Genomic DNA, 12,907 nt, shown 5'->3' with positions numbered 1-12,907 from the left:
ATAGGATTAAATGTATAAAGATAAAGGTAAAAAGGTGAAATGTGGAATTTAACAAATAAAGAAATAAAATTTATTTAATTAATGAGATAGGATAAAGGCGGAATAATTAAATAAATAATAAATATTTTTTAATTATATAGGCTAAGAAAGGGGATTAATTAATCAAATATTATATATTTATCTAATTAATGGGTTAAGGTAAGCTAAAATTAGGTGTGGCTAGGTAAGGGATAATTTTAGGCATTTACTTTTGCCCCTCTTTGAGATGACAAGTTGCCATTTACCATAATTTCAAAGAAGATAAAAATATAGTGGGTAAGAAATGATTATGACTAAAATAATGATGCCTTAGTAGTGATAGGAAGGATTAAGAAGGATCCTAAGTTAGTAGGATGATGGCCCCTTGAGAGGAAAAGTGTAGAAGAACACAAGAGTGCTCTGAAAGGAAAGATGATGGATATGGAAAGAATTAGATGAAATAGAAAATGATGAAAGGGGAGATGAAGAGGAAAATTTTGATGTAGGAAATAAAATATCATTTGTGTTGGAATATAATGAGCAATCCTAAGTTTTTATATAGATAAGAAAATTATGCACCAAGATATGAGGAACCAGTGTGGCAAGGTAAGTTTTGCATGGACTTGACACTCAAACAAAAGGGTTGTCCTTGTTCATAATAGAAATCACAAATCCTTGTTGGAATATATGAGGAAGATAGACTTAGAGAATTATGCTACAAAAGAACAAAAGGAATGAAGAACCTGGTATGCAAATGATGAATGATATGCTAAAATCTATTCGAATAAACACAAGGTAAGTATCTACATAGTAGTGTTATAAGAATGTCCCATCAATATAGCAAACATGATAGTCTTAATTGCACTTTCATTATTTCCTTTCTAGGTTGTAGAAATATTTGTGAGCCTAATTTGTTTTCTATTTGCTTGTCTCTCTTGACTATTGCTGTGATTAAGATAGCTATGGTGGGTACTTTGGAACGCTTTGAACTTAAGAATTGCAACAAATTAAGAAAAAAATGACAAAGTGTGGGAGATCTTTGATAAGGCATGGCTAAATCCTTATTTCTTAGCCGTGAGAGGTAATAATAACTCTTTGTTGACAAAATTCTGCAACTCATGGCAAAAGGGGGTTGTTACTATTGGTGGTTGTAGACACCTAAAATTGTCCTAGCCTAATTAAATAAATATTTTATTTATTTTATTATTTTATCCTAAGATTTTATTAATTAAATAGATTTTTATTTTATTAATTGGCCCCACCTCATTTATTAATTAAATAAATATTTATTTATTTAATCAATTCATTTGCTTTTTCCCTCCATGAAACTTGTCATTCATCTCTTAGTTTACCTTTAACCACCTCTCTAATATTTTACCATTTTCTATACCTACCCTCTAATCTGAGCCAACCATTTATCGTTCCACCTCTTAATCCTAGCCCTCCATTTCTAGGGTATTCTCTATAAAAGAAATTTTTTTCTCCCTCCTTGTATATAGAATTCAAGCATGAGCACCTACACTCTGTCGAACTGCATACACAACCACATTCTTTCTTTATTGAGTGCTTGTGCACATTACAAATATGAGAGCAACCATAATAAATCAAACAAGATCAATTGATATAGGAAAATAATGGAGATGAAACCATAAGAGCATGTGGAGACCTATAATCTTTCTATTTTGTTGTTTGCATTATTTTGGGTTCTTCATTGGTGTATGTTGGATTCTTTGTAGAACTAGGTTTATGTGCTTAAATCAATTAGGTTTTACAATATTCTAGCTTCCAATTCTAGCATATATAGTAGAATCAAACTCATTGGTACCCCAAAGCTCACAACAGAATCCATAGGTTATAAATGTGAGGGGAATAAAGTGGAAAAGAAGAGCTTGGGGGCCTACAAAGGATTTCTCATGAAATTCTTTGAAAAATGGGAAAGGTTGACAATTTTGTAGAATGGTTAAGATTGCTCCATCTTGCTATCTCCATATGCTATGGTGAGTTTTCATGTTATGAAATATTTTACCTTGGAAAGACATTATTCTACTATTCATGGCTTTCACTTTTTGATTTTGAATCATTTCCGCCATGGTGAAAAAATTGACCTACCGTTTTATCTATTCTCATCCTTGTTTGCTAGCATTAGTAATGGGGCATCTCCTCCTTTGCATCAAAGGTTAATTTATGTCCTTTATCACTTTTCTTTTGACATCTCCCCTCACCTCAACCATTTCATAACCTATCCTAAAAACCCTAGTGATAATGTGGTAGCCCTTCACAGTTCAGTGCGTATTGAACTTATAGAATCCAAATCACTACCTTCTGAGAGAAATAATCCTATCCCAAATATTAGAAGGTTAAAAGCTAAAACCCACCATCAATGAAGTTTTGGACTTTGCACTTCTTAAAACCATCCCTAATATAAACAAAAATCTTCTAGTCCTAAGCCTAACCCTTCCAAGGCTAGGAAAATTGACAAAGGTCCTACAAATAAAAGTAACACTATTGACCTAGATGAGTCAAGCTTAGATGAGGAGGAAGAGGCCAAGTAGGAAGTTGAAAAACAGGAAATTAGCTTGGGTGAACGATGCTCTCTGTGTGTCTAATTTCTAGAGATAAAAAAAGTAGAAATGTCACTAAGGAGGAAGCCCCTTCTTTTGAGGAGGATTATTCTTTGGAAGAGGAAGTAGAGCTTTCTTCAGAGGATTCTGAAGATGAGGAATTTCTGGCCAAAGATGAGGAGTTGGAGGACAAGAGCGATGAAAATATAGAAGCCACTAATGAACTTGAGGATGAAGATGAAAGTCCAGTACAAAATAACTCTTTCCCTAATTTACACTTTTGAGGATATTATAGGGCTATAGGGCTAATGCCTTAGGCTCATCCTTATGTGAAGAATGAAGATATAATTGTTGATCTGAAGGGCCAAATTGCGGATTTATAGGTTCATGTTATGAACTTGAAAACCAAAGTAGAGTAGTTCCGAAAAGACAAAATACAGACGGGTAGAGCTATTAGCTCACTTTGTGTCATTACGAATAGGGTTATGAGAAAAGATGCTATGGGATTTGTCTCAGGGGAGAGCAAGCTAAGGAGGAAAACCAAGAAGCAATAGGGCATAGGTCATCTTCAAGAGGGTGAGCAGAGAGACAAAGATCCAAACTAGAGCACTTGGTAGGACCAAATGAGGAGGTTCCCAAGGAACTGGGAGATTCTCAATAGCAATCATGTAGAGGTTTGTGATGGGATGCTGGGCATTGTGCCTTTTTGATACTTTTTAAAATCTTACTAGTATAGATGGCTCTAGTAGTATTAGTAGCCTGTTATGGCTTAGGTTTTATAAATATAGGGTTTTTAAGTTTAATTATCTTTTAAATATGTTTAATGAGGCTTGCGTGCCGACTAAATATCTAGTTAATCTTGACAGTGATACTATTAGTAGTGCTTATTTAGGTTCTTGTCTTTATGATACTATGATGATCTTTGATTATATGTTGTTGTTTTGGGCAGATAGCCTCTTTTAGGAGGGCTGGGTTTTGGGTTTAAGTGTTTTTGATTGCTCGTTGGTGGGTTAGCTTCATGAATTTTGTTGGGCTTCTGGTCGTGTGATGTCAGTTTCTTCTCTGTTATGCTATTTGATGTCTTATCATAGTGAGGGATCATGGCCCTTTTCCTGCTTAAGTAATAAAAAACAAACAAGATAAAGATGATGCCCCATTATACACTAGTCAAAACACACTAAGATATGAAAATATCTAGGTGATATCAAGTAGGTGTAGTCACAAATGAAAAGATAAAGAAAAAGATAAATCAAAACAAAAGACTCACTGACAAAATGTGTCATGCAACCACATATCTCTTTCCAAAGATAGAATGATGGATAATGATGGGATTGTTGTTGGTTGGATAGTCCCAAAGAAAGATTGGATGGACAAGGATGTTGATTGACTTGCGCAAATTAGTCAGTCCCTAGGAAAGGTTGGTGGTACTATGGATAACCTAGAGGTTGGAAAATGATACAATGGTTATTTAATGTTTGACTAGCTAAGTTTAACTTTGATTTAATGATAAGGTACAATATTTACGTGTTACGATTTTTTTGTTTAAGTTCAATTTTGAGGAGCTCAAAATTTGGGATGGATGACAAATGAGATGGAAAGGTAGGATGTTTTAATGTGCTTGTTTATTAAGGAGTAAGGTGAAATGAAAGGATGGTAATAAATGTGTGAGACTTAGATGATTGAATGCCAATTTATGGAAGACTAAGAATGGACAAGCCTTTATCATGGACACCACTTAGGTGTAGCTTCTAAATCCAACAGAAGGGGTGGAATGTGGATAAGAGAAATGGGGTGACATGATGGGTGGATAAGAGAGATGAAATGAATGGATGACATTAAGTAACGATCAACTCAAATTATGATAGAATTTTTATTGTGGGTAGAGGAGAAAATGGATGCACATTTATTATGGATGGATGGATGAATTATAATATTATGGAATACAAGGATGAGTGAAGTGGAAAATGAAGTCCTAATAGATGGTGGACGATAGAGTATTACACATGGCATTTGAAAGAAATTTTTTACCATGTGGTACTTACTTGAGGTGCCATAAAAGTGAATTTCACTGGATAGGACAAATTATTTAACTTTACTATTTTTGGGGTTTTTTTTTCTATTTTTTTTTGACTTTTTTAACCTTTTTCAACAAGTGGGATATCCTTGTGATGATGTTGAGATCAAAGTAGTATGGAGCGATAGGTCCTTGACTAAATGGTGCATACCATGTTTCAACAAAGTTTATCCATTTATTATCCTACTTGATAAGGGAATTGAGGTATAATTACTAGCATATGAACGATGTAAGCCAATATGCATGTTACGTAAAGGAGTTTGGGCAACCTTGGGATAAAAGTACTTTAAGAAAGTTCCTTCAAAGGTCCATCAATGTGATATATTTCCAAGGTAAAAGAAATGAAAGTCAAATGATGTGATGGATACTTCAGATCAACAAGTTCACTTTTTTTTGACTTATGGCTTTTTGAGATTGTAGATATCCCCTAGTTATTATTTTACTATTACGGGAGATTAAATTTTGTACTTTATTCTTCATAATTTTATTGGCATCTTCAACTTTTCTTTTTGTATGGTGTAATAGATTTTTATTTTGTTTTTGACTAAATAACATTTTGTTTATTTTTGACTTTTGATTTTTTTTGTTTGAAGCAGATTTTTGATCTCCAACTAATAGAAAATGTTAGGTTCTTGTTGATCCAATTCTAGAAGATGAATGGAAGTGGAAGGAGTGCATGAGATGATAAAGATATAAGAGTCATAAAAAAGATTGGTGATATATTCAATAGATTATTCATGTGTACTATTAGCACTATTAATATCAAGAGATGCTTGTATAACTGTAGGAGATTTACATTTAGGCTTAGTAGACACAACATTAGGTGGTTCATACCCAAGTCCTTGAAATTGTTGATTACCCATCGGTTACAAGGGCCCTGAGATTTCTTGTTCATGTACACCAAAATATTTTTCTTGATAGCCTATGTGTTACACATGTCATGACCAACATATAAATATTACATTATTTTAAAAATTTAATATAGAAGGTAATATTTTTAACTTTAGTAGTTCTCTAATGGCAAAATGGAATAATAATAAAGTTGTATGTATGTGCTTATTTTACAGCTTCAATTACATTTATTCTCTAGTATGCAGATTTTGACATATAAACAAATAAACTTGTCATTTTTACATCTCTTCATTATGGAAGAGAGAGAAATTCTGCCTTCCTTTTTTTCCCTATTTTTAAAAATATTTACCAACTTTAAAATTTGTTTAACAATTGAATGAACATACCTATTTTAAATTGTTTTTAAAATAAAAGATTTTGTTATTTTCATGAGCCTACCTTTCAATTTATACAATTTCCCTTGCTAATTAAAGGATATTTAAAAATATATATTATAAGCAAACTTTAAATTGTTAATATCAATGGAGCACCTATTCAACTTACATAAACCCTCATTAGGGGAAAAAATTGTGCTTATCTTCAATTATTTTTAAGATAAATTCTCTGGTTACTTAGCAAATTTCTTGGGCCATCTATTCAACTTGCGTTGACTCCCTCAACTATGTGCTCAAATTTGAGATTTTTCTTAAAAGAAGTCTCTTGAATGGCTTTGCAACACCATTTGAGGTAGTTCTGTTAAAGAAAATGTAAACAAATCCATATGAGGGCAACTGTGTGACACATAGAATAGTAAAGAGATCAATTTTCACGACTGCATTATTAAGTAATGTGTACATGAAACTTTTATTTATGGATTCCATAATGTTTTAACAATATACTTGATTAGAGCTGTAAAGTTAATACACTTATTCTTAGACATCTAATTCATATACCGTGATTTTGTGGCTAAATTTGTTGAGCATGCCCCATATCCCAAGCTCTCAATTTACTAACTGCGATAGAAGAAACACCATTATTGAATAAGTAAAGGCAAGCATCTTTTCCAGTTGCTAGATTAGGATAAACTCTAGCAGTTATACAAGTCTTTCCCCCTTCTCCAAAACTCTCTACAATTGAATGGTCAACCTGCACTTTGCAACAACATTCACACTGCTCAATTATTTTCTTTACAAATTCTAAGTTCTAAAGGAAATTAGAGATAGCTATATTAAGGCTCACCAATACTCTCAAAGAGAGATTCTCTTTATTGAAGGAAAAAGAAACAAAACTTCTATTTGTTGTTTTGTCAACATCTGTCTTCAAAGATGATCTACACATAAACAATTCACACTTTCAATGTTGCACATTAATGTTCCAAAGAATTGTTTTAGAGTTTATTGCTAATATGCTTTCAAGCTTACCTGCTTTGGTCACTGCACATTAGTACTTTCATGTTGTTTTGATGAACTCCAACCCTAAAGAAAATAACAGTTTGTTCAACCAAATCTTTAGAAGCCAAAACCAAAAGCCCAAATGGACCAACCATAGTCTTAGAATTCGCTCCATTTTGGCTACATAGTTGTTGAGCATCTAAATTGGAATCCATCTTCTCCAAATGTGTAAGACTTGGTCGATCGAAAGAAACCTCTACATCAACCTAATAACAATCACAAACAATATGAAATAAAAAGTAAAATACTTAAGGTACAAAACTAAAGATCTTCAGTCATATTAATATTATGAATATAATGAAATAGTTTAAAATACAAATTAGAGCTATTCAAATAAATATAGAGGTAAAATAGTGATGTATTAAATTTATTTTAATGAATTTAAGTTAAATATCACAAAATCTCATATTACAACCAAGATAGAAACTATTTGACAAATAAGAAGAGAACAACTGAAACAATTCAATTAGGGAAAAGAGACATAAATAGCTGTAAATGAAACGATTTATATTTGTAAAGTCATTAGGTTACCATAAAGCTAAAAAAATTCTCCCTTAATTTTATAATAAATGTGGGGTCAAAGGTGTCACAAAATGTGATTCAAGGAGATTTTGGCACATCTATCTAGTTTTCAGTTGTAAGCCACAATTTTTTTTTATTTACTATATTTTTTTTGTTTGACTAAATTTCATATGTAAATGGAGGATTTTATGTCAAATCTAGATCATTTTTATTACTTGATATAGGAGCATGAGTCTAAGTAGCTATCCCTTAGACAAAGGACACAATCCTATCTCTTATTACTGCATCTTACAAAGTTCTAAACTTTCATGAAAGAGAAAATCAAGAAACACACCATACTATCACCCTTGTCAATTATACTTAATCAATTGAATTACAATCCATTGTAATTGATATATTTTTAACAAGAGACGCAATGCGTCATGTTCTTGCCAATAGCATGGTTAGTTTAGTGGGGAGAGATAGAGAGAGTGATCTGATTTATGAAAACCAGATTACAATACCTGGTGTGATACCTGCGGTATTGTAGATTTCAACACAAAAATTGACAACAAGAAGATTGCAAACCAAAAACTGTCTCCATTCTATTCAAAATTGGAGTTTATACAAGTCGAATGTATCCCAAGGGTCACACAAATCCCTTGGAATTGAAACGAAGAGTCACCATAATGTTTATTACAATTAAACTACTAAAACTATCAAAATTATCAAAAAAACTAAATATAAAATTTTAGTCCACTTTGAGAAGGCATAACTTTCTCATCCTAGCTCCGAATTACAAACCGTTTGATGCATTGGAAAGGTATTCAAATAATCTAGAACCAAATTTCGGAAACATCGCACAACATTTGTCCAAAAATGCACCGAAGACCCTCAAAATTGCAATTTACTAAAACATAGAAAATTTTGAAAAAAATTAGATTTCAATATTTTCCCAATTTAATCCTGATCATTCCTCCCCCCTTAAGAGGCAATGGGCCCCATTGCACTAATCTGCTGCAACAGATGAGGAAATTGTTCTTCAATTTGTTCCTTAGTAAGCCACTTGCCTTGATGAGAATGCTGACCAGCTCGAACCACCCAATACAAAGGGATTTTCTGATTTCTCAAAGTCTTTAAAATGGCTTCAGTAACATGGTCACACTGGACTGGAGCAGTAGTAGAGGGGTTTAACTCTGCAACTTGAATGTATTCAGTAGCTTGGGAGATATCCAATAAAGGAGGAAAATAGGGTCTCAACAACTCCACATTGAAAACTGGATGCAGTCCCAAAAAAGATGGCAAATTAAGTTCAAAAGCATTCTCACCAACTTGTTTCACAATAGTGTATGGTCCATAACGAAGAGGTCGAAGCTTCCTATTTGGTCTATGCAGACGCTCTTTCTGAAAATGTAACCATACCTTGTCACCAACCTGAAACTGATGGGGAGTTCTATGTTTATCATGTCTTTCCTTATATTTCTGATTACTCTGCTCCAATATCTCATAAACTTGTTGTTGTAGGTGTCTAATGTTATCAATGAATTTTTCTGCTTTATCTACCTCCTTGTTACCATTCAATGGACTGCTAGACTGTAGAGATGGTATTGCTACATCCACAGGTGCCAATGGCTGGTACCCAAGAGAAACCTCAAATGGACTGTGCCCTGTAGTACTATGGAGTGCACGGTTGTAGCTGTGTTGCACATAGGGTAAGCTTTCATCCCACGTGCGAGGATGTTTTGAATGATACATCCGTAAAATATGAATAATCATTCGATTCACCACTTCTGTCTGCCCATCTGTTTGAGGATGGAATGCTGTGGACTTTGTCAGTTTCGTGTCCATTTTAGCCCATAGTGCAGACCAAAATTTGCTGATGAACCTGCTATCCCTATCAGAAATAATGGTTTTTGGCAAACCAAAATGAACCCACACATGTTCAAAAAATAGCTTGGCAGTATCTTCTGCAGAAATCATCTTTTTACATGCCACCATGATAGCCATTTTAGAAAACCTATCTACCACAACATATACACAATCATGCCCCCGCCTGGTAGTTGGAAGCCCAGACATAAAATCCATTGAAATAGATTGCCATGGCTTATCAGGAATAGGTAATGGTAAGTATAGACCCAACTTACGGTTTGTTGGTTTTGCAATCGCACAGGCTGCACAAGCTTGTATATGTGAAATGACATCTTGCTTCATTTTTGGCCAATAGAAATACTTTTGAAGGATAGCAGTAGTCTTACCAATACCAAAATGTCCTGCAACACGACTGTAGTGAGCTTCCCATATCATTTTCTTCCGTTCTTTGGTGGGTACACATATGTGACCATTATGGCAAAGAAACCCATCCTGCAAGTGAAAACCAGAGACAGATTTTCCTTCTACCAAATTACTATAGATGTTAGCAAAATCAGGGTCAGTACTATATAGTTGTTCCCAAGTGGATGATTGATGACCGCATGAATCCAACACTATTGTCAAACCTGCAATTGGAGGCCTACTCAAACAATCTGCCACCTTGTTACTGCTTCCTTTTTATGACGAATGTTGAGGTGAAATTGTTGTAAATAGACTGACCACCGTTGATGTCTATCATTCTGTAGCTTTCCTTGTGTTTGCAAGAATTGGAGTGGTTTATGGTCTGTATGTATAACAGTTTCTTTTCCCAGTATATAGTGTTTCCATTGTTTGCAAGCCTGAACAATGGCATACAACTCCTTATCATAGGTGGGATACTTACGTACTGTATCAGAAAAAGTTTCACTGTGATAGGCAACAGGATGCCCATTTTGTGTGAGTACCGCACCAAGAGCATAATCTGATGCATCTGTTTCTATCTCAAATGCTTGGTGTAGATCTGGAAGGACCAATACTGGTGCTGAACATAGTCTTTTCTTTAACTCCTCAAATGCTTGTTGTTGTGCCTCTGTCCATTGAAATTTTGCTTGTGCTCCACCCCTGAGTGATTGATTAAGAGGCCATGATATGTGTGAGAAACCAAACACAAATCTACGATAGAAGTTGGCTAAGCCCAAGAAGCTGCGAAGCTCTGTGAAATTTTTAGGAGATGGCCAATCTTGAATTATTTGAATCTTTGCTGGATCAACATGAACACCCTCAATGTCAATGATATACCCTAAGTATTGAATACTCTGCATACCAAAAGAACACTTCTCAATGTTGGCATAAAGTTTGTGTTTTTGTAGAGTTGAAAGAACTTGTTCAACATGCTGCAAATGCTCAGACCAAGTTCTGCTAAAGATGAGTATGTCATCCAAATAAACAACTACAAAGGAATCAATGAATGGTCTAAGCACATCATTCATCAATCTCATAAATGTGGCTGGGGCATTTGTTAGGCCAAAAGGCATGACCAACCATTAAAACAAACCTTCCTTAGATTTAAATGCAGTCTTCCACACATCTGCTGGATCAATTGGTACTTGGTGGTATCCAGACTTCAAGTCAACTTTTGTAAAGAATTTAGCCCCCCTAAGTTGGTCCAACAAATCATCAATTCGAGGGATTGGATATCTATTTTTAACAGAGATTTTGTTTAATGCTCTATAATCAATACAAAGCCTCCATGTCCCATCTTTCTTTTTAGCAAGGACAATTGGACTTCCACAAGGTGAAGCACTTGGACGAATGTGTCCTTTCTGAATCAACTCCTGAATTTGTCTCTTAATCTCATTATTTTCCAAAACTGACCTCCTATATATTGGCTCATGTGGTAGCGGTGTGCCTGGAATTAAATCAATAGAGTGCTTGACTTGACAGTGTGTTGGTACTCCCACTGGTGGTGTAAACACATTGTGATATTCTTTCAAAATTTTATCTATTTGATTTTGTTGATTCTCTGTTACCTTAGCATGTGTATTAAGAACAACTGACTTTGTTTGTTCAGGGCGAATCATGAGTACAATAAAAGCTCCAGTTTGAGCAATCAAGCGTTTACATTGTTTAGCACTAATTAAAGATGCAGTTTTTGTTGGACATACCTCTGGTATTCGGTACCTCTTCTCACCAAGCTTGATTGTAACACTACGTGGCCTTGACTCATACACCCCATGCCTCTGATACATGTATGGCTGCCCCAGCAAGACATCGCATACATCCAATGGTGCTACATCACATATCACTTCATCCTTGAAAGGCTTGATTGAATATGGCAAACGACATTGTTGATTGATTTGAATATCTTGTCCCTCATTCACCCATCCCATAGAGTATGGTTGTGGGTGTCTTGTCACTTTCAAATTTAATCTTTTGACTGTCTCCCTAGAGATCAAATTCTTTTGACTCCCACTGTCAACAATAAAATGTAGAGGCTTTCCATCAACCCACATCTGTGAATGAAAAAGTCTCTCTTCATCTTCACGGGGAAATACTTTAGCAGTTCCAACTATGGCATATGGGTTTGCTTCTATGATGGAATCATTCTCCTCTTTCTTAGAATTATCTATTGGTGGCGATTCAGGTTCAGCTTCCTCCCCTCGTATTTCTGTCATCAAATTTTTAATACTTCGACAATCCTTTGTATTATGGGTTGGGGACCTATGCAGCTCACACCACATGCCTGTGTCTGTCTTTTTAGTAGACCACCATGTGTTCTTGGGTGAATTTGAATGAGGTTCCTTGGTCACCTGTTTCCCTGCAAATTTATTGCCACCTTCAGCCCTTGGCTTGTTGTTTGCAAAGTAGTCCCTCTTCCATCTTTGCTTGGATTTTTCTTCAATTTTTGTAGCATATTTATAGGCAGTTGCCAATGTCTCAATATTTAAAAAATCCATCTCTGTTTGAATATACCTGTGAAGTCCACTCCGATATTTTAAAATTCTATGCTTCTCTGAATCATTAATACCGAGTTTTGCTGAAAGTGAATGGAATGTATTGGTGTAATCTTGCACAGACTGATCCCTCCTTTGGCGAAGAAGCTGCCATTCTATGTATTTTTGTTCATATATATCCTCCGGGAGGTAAGCTTCTTTTATATATTCCACAAATTCTCCCCATGTGGGCTTCTTATCAAGAGATAGTATAAAATCATCTTCAGCAACTGATTCTTGTTCTTTGTTTGCTACTTTGGTTTCCCATGCTAATTTCACATGGGTTTCAGCTTTGAGGAGAGCAAATGTTATCTTTTCAGCATTTGAGAAATTATTTACAGAAAAGTACCTATCCAACTTTGATAACCAGTTATCAACAGCTTCAACATCGACCTTTCCTTCAAAATTTGGGATGTCGAAATTGACCTGCACTTTGAAAGGGGTATTTCCACGAAATGGTGTTTCAGATTCAGAGGGTTTTTGCTTCTGTAGGAGGTTTGAAAATTGACTCATCATCTCCTCTCGTTGCTTATTTAAAGCTTCCTCGACCAACTTCTTAACATCATTGTCTGACATCTTCGATTGTGTGCGTCTCAAAGGTGGGTATTTTGACAAATCTTGTGTATCCAA

General features: G+C 34.8%; 1 pseudogene; it reads right to left on the bottom strand.

The window, feature by feature from the left end:
* Window positions 1–6,450: 6,450 nt before the first annotated feature.
* The window catches only part of LOC131051471 (beta-fructofuranosidase, insoluble isoenzyme CWINV1-like), a 33,161-nt pseudogene continuing 26,704 nt past the window's right edge, over window positions 6,451–12,907 (bottom strand).

The sequence above is a fragment of the Cryptomeria japonica genome, chromosome 7, assembly GCF_030272615.1.
Source record: "Cryptomeria japonica chromosome 7, Sugi_1.0, whole genome shotgun sequence".
Classification (NCBI taxonomy): Eukaryota; Viridiplantae; Streptophyta; class Pinopsida; order Cupressales; family Cupressaceae; genus Cryptomeria; species Cryptomeria japonica.
The sequence above is the reverse complement of the archived record's forward strand: the minus strand, read 5'-3'. Positions and strand labels throughout refer to the sequence as shown.